Source organism: Myxocyprinus asiaticus, chromosome 16, assembly GCF_019703515.2.
Source record: "Myxocyprinus asiaticus isolate MX2 ecotype Aquarium Trade chromosome 16, UBuf_Myxa_2, whole genome shotgun sequence".
Taxonomy (NCBI): domain Eukaryota; kingdom Metazoa; phylum Chordata; class Actinopteri; order Cypriniformes; family Catostomidae; genus Myxocyprinus; species Myxocyprinus asiaticus.
The window spans coordinates 28,866,363-28,880,301 of NC_059359.1; the positions used below are offsets into that span (position 1 = coordinate 28,866,363).

The window sequence follows — 13,939 nt, forward strand, 5'->3', positions numbered from 1 at the left end:
CTTTTGGTTAGATTTTGGTTAAAGTTTTAGGTTATGTAGGTATGTTTTACTTATTTAAACCTCCATCTAATATTCACCTTAAAAACCTCATTTTCATGAGACCAGGCTGGAAAAACGTTATGCCTGTTTTATTTTTTTTTTATTTTTTTAAAGCCCCCAGTGAGCAAGCCAAAGGCGACTGTGGCAAAGAACAAAAACTCCAATGACAGCCCTTCCCTTGCGGGGCCCATAAATCATTCCCAGGTTGCACTAGTTTGTTAGATTGTCTTTGTAATAATTATATTATTTATTGCATTAAATGTTTACTTGCCAATGTTACTGGCCAGTTGGCAGGTAACTTTTTAGGCATTGCAACATAGGTTAGTACATGTTTTAATTACAATGGAAGAACAATAGCCTGACCTTCGCTGATGGAAGCAAATCGAATCAAAGAAATATACTATACCAGAGACTGTATATAATGAGATGGATCACTGGTATAGTTATGAATGGAAGAGATCATAGAGCTGAATATGGCAGCTCTAGGAATGGAAGTCCCACGTTACAATTAAAAGAGCCAATTACTTTTTTGAAAGAGACATCGTCTGTCAGTTTTCATCAAGAACGTGCATGCGCATTAGGTCTGACCAAAAGAAGCGCAATTAAAGGTAAAGTTCACCCAAAAATGAAAGTTCTCTCATTGTTTTGTTATTTTCATGCCATCCCAGATGTGTATGACTTTTATCCTCTGCTTAAAAGAAGATTTTTAGAAGAATTTCTCAGTTCTGTAGGTCCATACAATGCAAGTGAATGGTGACCAGACCTTTCAATCTCCAAAAATCACATAAAGGCAGAATAAAAGTAATACATACGACTCCAGTGATTTAATACATGTCTTCTGAAGTGATGCAATCACTTTGGGTAAGAAACAGATCAATATTTCAATCCTTTTTTACTAAAAATATATACACCTTCACTTACAGAATGTGAAAGTGGAGATTTATAGTTAAAAAGGACTTAAATATTGATCTGTTTCTCACCCAAACTTATCATATCGCTTCTGAAGACATGTATTTAACCACTGGAGTCATATGGATTACTTTTATGCTGCCTTTAAGTGCTTTTTGGAGCTTGAAAGGTCTGGTCACCATTTATTTGCATTGAAAGGACCAACGGAGCTGAAATATTCTTTTAAAAATCTTTGCTTGTGATCAGCAGAAGAAAGAAAGTCATACACATCTGGAATGGCATGAGGATGAGTAAATGACAAGAGGATTTTCATTTTTGGGTGAACTATCCCTTTAATTATACGATTATATTTGACTCCTGATTCAAAATATGTTATTTGCTTGTAATCTTGACCAACCATTTTGGTGATTTCATCCAAAATAAAATATATAAGAAACAAAAACAAGATGGGTCTCAGTGTTTTTGTGACAGGTTGTGAGAAAGCAAGTGAGCATGCTGTGAGCCACAAATATGCAAGGGAAAAACAGATAATTCCTTTATCATAGGGGAAAAAATGATAATTCCTTTATTATAAGGAAAACAAACAATATTTTTGTAATGCAATCATACAAATTACAGTTTCATGGATGGCAGGAAATAAACATGACATATAAATGTTCAATGTTTGGGAAAAAAAATGTATTTGCTGTGGTTTGGATTAGTTTCTAAGTGACAATATGGTCTTTATTAATCCTTTACACAATAAGAATATATGGAAGTTGTGAATCTCTGAGAAGACGTAAGTATAATTTCTTAACAACACAATGGAAAGCACAAGTTATATGACAGTGGAGATTAGCAGTTCTTTGAGCAGACTAAATGTGGGACTCAATGGCACATCTTTGTAAGCAGCAGTGAGAGTTGGTTGGCATTAGTCACACGACTGACAGCATGAGAATTTATGTGTGTTGCCCTCAAAAGGGTACCCTCTTTTACATCGCTGGGATCATGATGAAAGCCTAGTCAGTGGGACAAGCCGATGACGTTTGAGCATTCCATAATCTTTTGTCTCCTCTCTCCAGCACACTCTCTCACTTTCTTTCTCTTGTTCCCACTGTCTCACTGTCAGCCGACATCAACTGTCCATCGTATCTCATCCTGCTTCACATTGCTTAATCTCCTTTTCCTTTCCTCCTTACTCATCTGTTTTTCTGTCGTGAAATTCCTCCCTTAGAAAAAACACTGCAAAAACAGCCCTCCAGTCAGCCCTGTGATGCAGGAGGAGGATAAAAGGGGGTCCAGGAAGGGGAGGGTCCAGTGCCATCCAGTGTAACAACAGATCTCCAGTAAAGGGGAGGGTGATGAGTTTGGCCTTTGGACGGCTTGTGACGCTGCTCCCTTGTGAGATATCAGACGAGCCTGACAAAGACACTGAGAATGCAGAATGTCTCTGGCCTTCTGTCTCCTGGGTACCTTTTTTTAGCAACAAAGAATGCGCTAAAAATAGCTCCACTCACATGCATTCTCTTTCCTTTGTTCCATCATTCTTTAGTTATGTTTCAATTTCCCCTAATTCCTTAGAGAGCAAGAGAGAGAGAGAAATAGAGAGAGATTGAGAGAGATCAGCATAGTGACCAGACCTGTTTACGTATTTTACTGCTGTTTCCATCCGCCTGTTTTTGTTGTTGTTATTTTTTGGCTGCCCCTTGTTTATGTTCAGCCCTCTCCATCTGACACCTACTCTTCCGCCGAGATGAAGAGAGTTGGAGAGATGGTGAAAGATGGTTAAAGAGACAGAAGAGGTAAAAGACCCAGAGAAACAGACAGAGACATAGAGACAGACAGGCTGAGAAACTGAGATGGTGAGCAATACAGACAGGACATATACAATGACAGGTGAGGAAAGAATGTTGAAGCAGACTCAGAGAGGGACGGTCAGCATTTCTGTGTTTGTATGCACGTGCTTTAACAGACTGAAATTATGTCTGAAAAATGTTAACATGCTTGTGAGATGGACAGATGAGACGAAGGAAGAGGGGGAGAGAGAGTATGGAAAGACTTGCCCACCCTTTAAATCATTCCTTTATGCGTGGGATGTCTTCCCTATTCATTCTATTACATTTTTGTCTCCTGTTTTCCTCCTCTTTCTCTCTTTCACTGACCAATTGCTATTTATTAAAAGATGTTTTTACTCTCTGAAAATATAGCATGTCCATAGCTAGTGGGGTTAAAGGTGGTATTTATTAATAGGAAAGGGGCCCAGAGCAATATACAGTCAGGGTAAGTCCTTACTACGGCCCTAAGCATGTTACAGTAAATAAATATATAGATAAATGTAATAAACAAATGAAAATACATCGAAATACATGCTTACACAACCACACACACACAGTCACATTCAGAATTTAATTTCTGAAATAGTTTTGCGTTCTCTTACAGTAAGTTTTGCAACCCCTCGCAATAATTTGCATTCCCTCACAATAAGTTTTGCCCAAACAGACGGCGGGAGCATGGAACTGGCCCAGCACTCAGTTGGCAGCCCGCCTCATGCCGCTGTTATCCAGGGAACCCCAACTCACGGCCCACCAACTACCTATGTCCAACCTCCTGGTGTACAAAGATCTGAAGAAAGCCATCCTGCAACGGGTTGGCCAAAGCCCAGAGCAACATCAGCAACACTTCCGCTCACTGTCACTCGGCGAGCTCGGCAGCCCGTTCGCATTCGCTTGACAGCTCCGTGACACCTGCTGAAGGTGGCTGCTGGCTGAAGATAGCAACGCAGAGGAGATACTCGATCTGGTGGTACTGGAGCAGTTCATCGTCTGGTTACCGAAAGGGACAGCGGAGTGGGTCCAGTGCCATCGAATGGCGTCGCTGGATGGGGTGGTCCAGTTGGCTGAGGACCATATGGTGGTGTATTTGGGGGCCGGCGAGCCCCATGCTTCTCTCTCTCTCTCTCCATCTCTCTCCACCCTCCCCCTCTCTTTCCCCTTGTCCTGTTCCTATTCCCTGGAAATGGGGAATTTTGACTCCAAACCCGGTTCCCCGGTCCCTTGGGCTGTTCAACCCTCCAGTCTTCCCTAACCCTCTCCGCTCTCCCCCACAGGCTGGTGAATCCGCTGCCACGGGTGTAGGCGTTAAGTCTGGGCCAGTCTGCTGGAGCTGCTAGGAACCTGGGCATTTCCAGGGCCGATGCCCTGTGATGGAGGTGGAGACATTGGTCTGGATCCCCGACGTGCCACAGGCTGCCCCAATCGAGCAGGAGCGTACCAGATACCTGTGAGTATTAAGGGGGGTACATACCAAGCCTTGGTGGATTCAAGTTGTAATCAAACCTCCATTCACCAAAGCTTGGTTCAATCCTTGGTGTGTGCACAGGGATATTCAAAATGACCCTGTAGTGACGGTCATTATTCAATTTCAGAGCCGTCGGGAAATGTTATTCAAGACAGCTCATTATAATCCGATGGTGGTTCACTTAGGGCAGGAAAAGACACTGAATCATCTAAAGGCCCCTTTCTATTGGCTGGGCATTCGCAGGGATGTTTGCAGGTGGTGTGCGGCATGCCACGAATGTCAGCTGGTGAATCCACCGGCCAACCCAAAAGTGCCATTGTGCCCCCTTCCATTAACCGAGGTCCCCTTTGAAAGAATTGGTTGGGCCATTAGAGTGGATGGCACGCAGACATCGCTTTGTATTGGTTCTGGTGGACTATGCAACATGATATCCAGAAGCAGTGCCTCTGCACAACATTTCAGCGCGAAATGTTGTGGAAGCACTCTTCAGAATTATCTCACGAGTGGGGATTCCAAAAGAAATCCTCACTGATCAGGGCACTACGTTTAGGTCAAGTACACTACGTGAACTGTGCAAATGATTGGGGATTAAATCGATTCGACCAGCGTTTTCCACCCCCAAACGGACGGGTTGGTCGAACGAACGATTTAATCAGACCCTAAAGAATATGATTCGTAAGTTTGTGTACAAAGATGCTCGAAGTTGGGACAAGTGGCTCGAGCCCCTATTATTTGCAGTACGAGAGGTCCCGCAAGCCTCCACGGGGTTCTCCCCATTTTAATTATTGTATGGGTGTCGACCACACGGTGTGCTCGACGTCCTTTGGGAAAATTTGGAGGAGGGACCTTCAAACAGCAAAAACAAAATTCAATACTGAGAGCAAAACTCCACACACTGGGGAAATTAAAGCAGTAGAATTTGCTCCAGGCTCAAGAACGTCAAAGCTGGCTGTATAATATGGGTACTCGGCTATGGGAATTTACACCGGGACATAAAGTCCCACATCGAGCTCTAAATTACTTGCCAAGTGGCAAGGACCCTTTGAGGTCACACGGCGAGCTGGGGAAATCGATTATGAGGTGAAACGAACGGATATAGGTGGATCACGTCAGATTTACCACCTCAACCTCCTAAAACCGTGGAGAAAGGCGGTCCCCATGACTTTGGCGACTGTGGTTCCAGATAGGGAGGAACTCGGACTGGAGGTGAAGTCACCGATCGAGTCACCCAGGTCACTTGTGGAGACCACCTCTCACCTTCCCAAATCACGGAGGTTGCCAGGTTGCAAGGAGAAATCTCCGACGTATCCTCACCTCTTCCCGGTCGTACAAATCTTATTGAGCACCATACTGAGATGACCCCAGGGGTAGTGGTAATTAGTTGACCCTACCGATTACCAGAGCACAAAAAAATGGTTCGGTAAGAATTAAAGTCCATGCTGGATATGGGGGTAATAGAAGAATCCCACAGTGACTGGGCCTGCCCGGTGTTTTTGGATCCAAAGAGCAACGGTGTGGTCCTGTGTGGATTATAGAAAACACAATGCGATGTCTAAATTTGATGCATACCCAATGCCTCGGATTGATGAGCTGCTCGATCAGTTAGGCGCGGCTCGCTTTTATTCGACACTGGATTTAACAAAGGGATATTTGTAGATCCCCTTAACTCCCATGTCCTGTGAAAAGACGGCATTTTCCACACTGTTCGGATTACACCAATTTGTGACATTTCTATTCAGTTTGTTCAGGGCCCCAGCTACGTTTCAGCGGCTCATGGACTGAATCCTCAGACCGCATGCTTCCTTGCCGCTGCCTATCTCGACGACATCATTATTTACCGTAATGATTGGCAGCAGCATCTGCAGCATCTGAGGGCTGTCCTTAGGTTGTTGAGATGGGCGGGACTCACGGCAAACCCAAAGAAGTGAGCAATTGGGCAGTTGGAAGTACGGTATCTGGGCTTCCACTTGGGTCATGGGCAGGTGCGGCCCCAAATTGATAAGACCGCAGTGATTGCAGCCTGCCCAAGACCTAAGACCAAAAAAGAGGTGAGACAGTTCCTGGGGCTGGCTGGCTATTATCATAGGTTTGTGCCTAACTATTCGACCGTCACCAGCCCGCTGACTGATCTTACTAAAAAGGGGGCACCAGATCGGTCCAGTGGACGGAGCCATGTCAGCAGGCGTTCACACAGGTGAAAGCTGCACTTTGCGGGGGGCCGTTATTGCACTCTCTGATTTCTCTCTCCCTTTTATATTGCAGATGGACGCATCGGACAGGAGGTTGGGAGCGGTACTGTCCCAGATGGTGGAAGGGGAGGAGCACCCCGTGCTGTACATTAGTCACAAACTCTCACTGAGGGAGACTAAGTACAGCATGATAGAGAAGGAGTGTTTTGCCATCAAGTGGGCGGGTCTCACCCTCCGGTATTATCTGTTGGGGCGTGCTTTCACCCTCTGTTCGGACCACGCCCCACTCCAGTGGCTCCATAGCATGAAGGATACCAACACGTGGAAACACGTTGGTTTCTGGCTCTCCAGAAGCTCTCTCAGGGAGCTCCCGGCCTGAGTCGTGTGATGGGGGTATGTGGTGATGTGTGCGTGGCCAAGCGACATCTGTGGAGAGTGAGGATGGGAGAGGAAGAGCGGTAAGGATTGACACCTGTGGGAAACCACCTCTAACAGCCGTTTTGTGTTGCAGTGAGAGCTGGAGTTAAAAGGGCAGTCCAGGAGAGAGAGAGACCGACCTGAGTGGTGTGTGTGTGTGTGTGTGTGTGTGTGTGTGTGTGTGTGTGTGTGTGTGTGTGTGCCCTGCTGAAATGCAAACCGTGTGTGTTATACTGAAAAGTAGTGTAAATAAAGAAACTTACATGGATTGTTTATCCGGCTCCCACAAGTGACTTATCACACCATTGTAACCACAAAATTTACAATAATTTTACTACTGTAACCATATTTTAACATATTTTAAGCCATATTTGTAGTAAAACCTATGCAATCTATGGTAATAATAATCGTAATCATTCTGCCAAAAAAAAAAAAAAAAACAGTCAGGGCTACTGCATTTTTATTACTGTAAAACAGTGATTAATTGTTTGGGTTAGCACCATAGTTTTAAATTACCATGGTACTTGTACCACAAATTACTATAGTAAAACTGTAGTAACCATATTTTGTTTAGCGCAATTATCATAATTTTTATTACCATAGTTTCCTGTATTTTTTGCTATGGTTTTACAAAAAATAAATAAATAAATAAAATCATGGTTAAAATATGGTTACCGTAATACAGATATGGTAATTTTGTGGTTATGGTTTTACTACAAATAATACCATAGTTGAACTGTGGTTACTCTAGTAAAACAATGGTTATTTTTTTTAATAACGTTATTGCAAAGGAACCCCCAAAAATGCGAGAAAATGCTAAACTATTTCAGAAAATAAATTACTATCCTTCCTATCCTTTAAACGGGCTAGTTCACACAAAAATGAAAATGTTCTCATCATTAACTCACCCTCTTGCCATCCCAGATGTGTATGACTTTCTTTCTTCTGCAGAACACAAACCAAGATTTTTAGAAGAATATCTCAGCTCTGTATGTCCTCACAATGCAAGTGAATGGTGATCAGACCTTTGTAGCTCCAAAATCACATAAAGGCAGCATTAAAGTAATCCACACAACTCAGTTATTAAACAGAACAATATTGTCCCTTTTTACTATCAATCTCCACTTTCAATTTCACTTTCAGATGTGAAAGTGAAACTAAACAGGCACTACATGTGACTTTCAGATGTGAAGATTTAGAGTAAAAAAAGGACTTACATTTTGATCTGTTTCTCACCCAGACCTGTAACATCACTTCTGAAGATATGGATTTAACCACTGGAGTCATATGGATTACTATGTTTTCTTTCTGTGATTTTTGAAGCTACAAGCATCTGATCACTATTCACTTGCATTGTGAGGACCCACAGAGCTGAAATATTCTTCTAAAAATCTGTGTTTGTGCCATTGTTGGGATGGCATGAGTGTGAGTATATCATGAGAGAATTTTCATTTTTTGGTGAACTATACCTTTAAGAAGCTCCGTATGTACCACAATCTGGCACATGATAAATGTAAATTTAATAGAGGTTTTTTTTATTTCACTTTCTCTCATTTCTGTCTTATAAAAAATATTTAATTTCACCTACTGACCTGACCACAATGCACTCTCATTCTCTCTTAATGTCTTCCAGCAAACAGCTTGCATCACAGTGTGTGTGTGTGTGTGTGTGTGTACATGTGCGTCAGGGTAATATCAGAACACTACTGCCATGAGAGTTTGACTCTCTATTTATTACCATTTAGAAGAATGTTCATAATTAGATTAAGTGTTTGTACTGTAAGTGTGTTACAACAGCAAGGATATAAAATTTTACCACCACCACCACCCCAGTATGTCAAGTTTAAAGGGGACAAATGGCATCTGTGTGTGTGCGTATACAGTAATACTTGGCTGAGATAGAAAGTAACATTAACCGTCCTTTGTGTGTGTGTGGCAGCAAAGTGTGGTGAATTGCTTGGCTTGTACATAACACATTTACTTTTCTCTTCCCGTGTGATTGGAAATCATTTGGCAGAGGTGCAGTCCAGCACAGTGTTTTTGTGTGGTTTGATGTGTGTGTGCATCCTTCTGCATGTGTGTTTGCAAAGTTGTGAGAAGAATTTTGAGACGTCACTTTATTGCCCAATGATCTTCCTGCAGTGTGTCATTCTTTTTTTCTCTCTCCCCAAACTTTAGCTTTTCCCAAAGAGCCATTAACACACTCACTTGCTCTCTGACGTCTCTGGAGCAGTACAGGGGTTGGGAAAGGTGAAAGGGGGGTTGAGAGGGTTCCCAGATTGTGGCTGGTTTGGACACACCTCTGTCACAAAGAATGGGAGCAGTCAGAGAGGGTCAAAGGACATTAAAACATCCTGTCATAAGGATTAACTTTCTTTTTTTTTTTTACTGTATTTATACACCGTCCCACGAACACACACACATTCATCTTCCTCTTGTTTCCTTATTTCTTTCTCAACACTGTCATTGTGTAATCCCTCTGGGGTATTTTTGAGATGGTAGAGAAATGATTAATTTATATCAAATCATGTTTCTGCAGGTATCCTTTCTGTTTTCCTATTCGGTGTCTCATTGGCTATATATGTTGCCAAACTGTTGATATTGGTGTGTGTGTGTGTGTTCATGACTGAGGCAGAAATAGGCCAGAACGTATTAAAATAATAATTTGATGGCCAAACAGCCACCGTGTTTTGAACAACTGGAGAACAGAGTAACATGAAACAAAGTTTGATTTATTTAACTCCTGACTAATGAACTTTAAACATCCTCACGTTTTTTTTTTTTACCTATTTAGACTGGTAGAACTTTGTTCCATAACACTGACAAATAAACTTACAATTATTTGTGCCCTCACCCCCCACTTACACCCACATTTATAATCTTAATCATTCTACATTTTTGAAGACGTTTTCCATTTAAGTCTGCTAACTAAATTATTCCACAAATAATGGTTTTAATTGCAGATCTGCAGTCTGGCAGTAAAACCAAAATGGACTAAAACCAAATGATCATATGTTGCAAATGATGGTTGCTGCTGTTGTAAGGTTTTGGCATGGGAAATGAAAATGTGGATTTTACAGTATTATTTATCTGCAGAAGAAAGTTTGTGAAAGGTTGCGTGAATTCTGAAGGCAGATATACTGTATGTTAGACTGCACTTAAAGGAATAGTTCACCCCAAAAAATTACAATTCTGTCATCATTTACTCACCCTCATTTCATTCCAAACCCATTTGATTTTCTTTCTTCAGTGCAAGCAAAAGGAGATGTTGAGCAGAATGTTCATGCTGTTCTTTTCCATACAATGAAAGTTATTCAATGAAAGTCTTGCCTTCTGCCTTAGCTGTCATTTCTCGGTCACACTTTCAATCAAATACAGTCATCTCAATATGAATCCGCGCAATCGGGATTTTTGCCTGATGGATTTCCAGTGGCGAAAATTTTGCCTACGTGAAGTTCATATGGGGTTCAAGTTTGGTGAACTTTGACATAAAAATTTGCATCGTTTACCAATAGGAAGTTGCCTGGTTTGACAGTGACCTCTGGCACTGTACATACAGTAGCTGCACAACATTTTCGCAGTGGACAAGCAAATCATTTTAGCGTTGAGTTTCTTTATAACTTTTAAAGTGCAGCTTTAAAAAAAAGGCTGCTTTGCAAGTCGTTTTTGCGGGTTTCACACACACTTAACATCCACCCATGCCTTCTTCAAATGGGAAATTTCACTGTCTAAAGATAAATGTGTCCACGCCATAAGACCGTAAACATGACCTTAAACATTGTTGGCTTATTAAGCATAATTGGTGTAAGGTTGTGCATGTAAACGCACTAATTGACATTAAGACTGGGTTAAAATATTGATTTTTATGATTAATCGTGTTTTTCATTTGAACAATCCCAATATAGATTCTTAAAATCCCAAGATAGATGTTTTACTCTATGTGCAACCCCCTGCAATGCAAGTTAATCACTTGCATATGGGACAACATTTCGTGCTTTGTGACTAAAAATGTCTGTAAGGAACCATTGCCTTGTACATTTTTAGATTTCACTCACAAGTGATTGTGAAGGAGTATAGTGGCATAGACGTTTTGCACAGAGATCCTTTCACTGCGTGTTGAGAGTAAAAGTTTTGCTTGACTCATTCAGTGTAATGTTTCAAAAGACAAGATCCACGCAACTCATTTGTCATTGAATAGTACAAATTATGCATGTAAACAATAAACATGTAACTATTCATAATTATATACTATATATCTATCTGTATATATATATATATATATATATATATATATATATATATACATCTCACACACACACACACCCACACACACACACACACACACACATATATATATATATATATATATATATATATATATATATATATATATATATATATATATATATATATATATATATGCATTGACTTTGTTGTCCTTAAGCCATTTTACCACAACTTTGGAGGTATGCTTGAGGTCATTGTCCATTTGGAAGACCCATTTGCAACTGAGCTTTAACTTCCCAGCTGATGTCTTGAGATGTTGCTTCAATATATCCACATAATTTTCCTTCCTCATGATGCCATCTCTTTTGTGAAGTGCACCAGTCCCTCCTGCAGCAAAGCACCCCCACAACATGATGCTGCCACCCCCATGCTTCTCGGCTGGGATGGTGTTCTTCGGCTTGCAAGCCTCACCCTTTTTCCTCCAAACATAATGATGATCGTTATAGCCAAACAGTTAAATTTTTGTTTCATTAGACCGAGGATATTTCACCAAAAAGTAAGATCCTTGTCCCCATGTGCACTTGCAATCTCTAGTCTGGCTTTTTTATGGCGATTTTGAAGCAGTGGCTTCTTCCTTGCTGAGCAGCCTTTCAGGTTATGTCGATATAGGAGTCATTTTACTATGGATATAGATACTTGTCTACCTATTTCCTCTAACGTCTTCACAAGGTCCTATGCTGTTGTTCTGGGATTGATTTGCACTTTTCACACCAAACTACATTCATCTCTAGGAGACAGAATGTGTCTCCTTCCTGAGCAGTATGATGACTGCGTGGTCCCATGGTGGTTATACTTGCATACTATTTTTTGTACAGATGAACATGGTACCTTCAGGTGTTTGGAAATTGCTCCCAAAGATGAACCAGACTTGTGGAGGTCCATAAGTTTTTTTTTTTTCTGAGGTCTTGGCTGATTTCTTTTGATTTTCCCATGATGTCAAGTAAAGAGGCACTGAGTTTGAAGGTAGGCCTTAAAATACATCCACAGGTACACCTCCAATTGACTCCAATTAGCCTATCAGAAGCTAATTGGCTAATTGTCTAAAGGCTTGACATCATTTTCTGGAATTTTCCAAGCTGCTTAAAGACACAGCTAACTTAGTGTATGTAAACTTCTGACCCTCTAGAATTGTGATAGTCAATTAAAAGTGAAACAATCTGTCTGTCAACAATTGTTGGGAAAATTACTTGTGTCATGCACAAAGTAGATGTCCTAAATGACTTGCCAAAACTATAGTTTGCTAATGTGGAGTGGTTAAAAAAATTGTTTTAATGACTTCAACCTAGGTGTATGTAAACTTCTGACTTCAACTGTGTGTGTGTGTGTGTGTATACATATATATATATATATATATATATATATATATATATATATATATATATTCTGGTCCTATTCGTTTAATTCTTATTAGTTCAAAGATTGGTCTAAAGCCCAAAAGTATACTTTGATTATGCAGTGAATGTTCAGCATCTGTGTACAGTTGAATGCAAGCCTGTATACTGTACTCCATATGACTGTGCACCAATACAGAGGCGGTTGGCGCATGCCGGCTACAACTGCTATGACAATATTTCTCTTCAGGGGTTTAGACCTATAAAGATGTCTTAATAGTCTACACACTCTCACGGCAAAATCGCAGGGATTCATACAACTGTTTTAAATTTGGCTAATTTGTATGATATCGTATGACTTTCACTACAGCCAATGACATCGCTGGACATCGTTTCTATCTAATACGTGACAATTACTTGCTTCTGTCACACACAACAGCTTCCTATCATGTTTACACACTCTACTGATCGGTTAGGTTTAGATAAGGGGTTTGGGTAAGGGGATAATATTAATAAGCATGTCCTTATCACCTTGTGCACAAAACTCGCACTTACTTCCGCATTAGACATCCGGGCATTTTCACATGATGAAATCCTACAAATTTATACGAACGAACTCGTATGAAATCATACAAAATAGCCAACTCGTAAAATATGTATGAATTTTCATGAGACTGGGTTGTAATAGTGCTTCAGACTGGAAATAATTCCAGGCGCATACACATTCTGCGTGTTCGAAAAATGTGGCTGCGCGCGATCAGTACTCTTGCACTCTACTGATGATGAGATTTGCATCACGCATCCTGTCTGCGTCTTACCGAAGTATACTTTGGGTCCTGAGAAAGAAGCTTTTCAAGAGTAGTTCTTAAACTCACCATTTTTACAACAAGTTGAAATGCATTAGTGCCTCTATTGTTCCAATTAAGCTGAGGTGCCTGAGGTCTTGACTGATCAAAGGAAGTTATTAAATAAGACAACAAAAAACATTTCTAAGATTGTGTGTGGGATGGGCAATGAAACAGTGTGTGTATTCTTGTGTGCTGCTGTGTATGTCAGGAGAGGAGGTCTGACTGTGTGTGAATGGGCAGACCTACACATAATGAACGAGAATGTCTGTGTGTGTGTGTGTGTGTGTGTGTGTGTGTGTGGGCAGGTTTAAGTGGTTTACGAGGACTTTTTTTTAGGTTACAAACTGGTAATTACAAGGGTATTATGCTATAAATGTGGTTTATGAGGACATTTCTAGTGTCCCAATAATTCAAATAGCTTAAAAAACATACTAAATGATGTTTTATTGAAAATGTAAAAATGCAGAAAGTTTTTTGTGAGGGTTAGTTTTAGGGGTAGGGTTAGGGTTAGGGGATAGAATCTATAGTTTGTACAGTATAAAAATCATAATGTCTATGGACAGTCCTCATAAAGATAGCTGCACCAACATGTGTGTGTGTGTGTGTGTGTGTGTATGTGTGTGTGTGTGTGTGTGTGTGTGTG

The 13,939-nt window shown here is 40.9% G+C and overlaps 1 long non-coding RNA gene across 1 annotated transcript; it reads left to right on the forward strand.

Annotated features, from left to right (window-relative positions):
* The first annotated feature begins 1,396 nt into the window (after positions 1-1,396).
* LOC127454018 (uncharacterized) lies at positions 1,397-10,391 on the forward strand. Its single transcript, XR_007899481.1, has 3 exons — positions 1,397-4,206; positions 6,487-6,871; positions 9,009-10,391. It is a non-coding gene; the product is annotated as an uncharacterized LOC127454018 (long non-coding RNA).
* Positions 10,392-13,939: the final 3,548 nt, after the last annotated feature.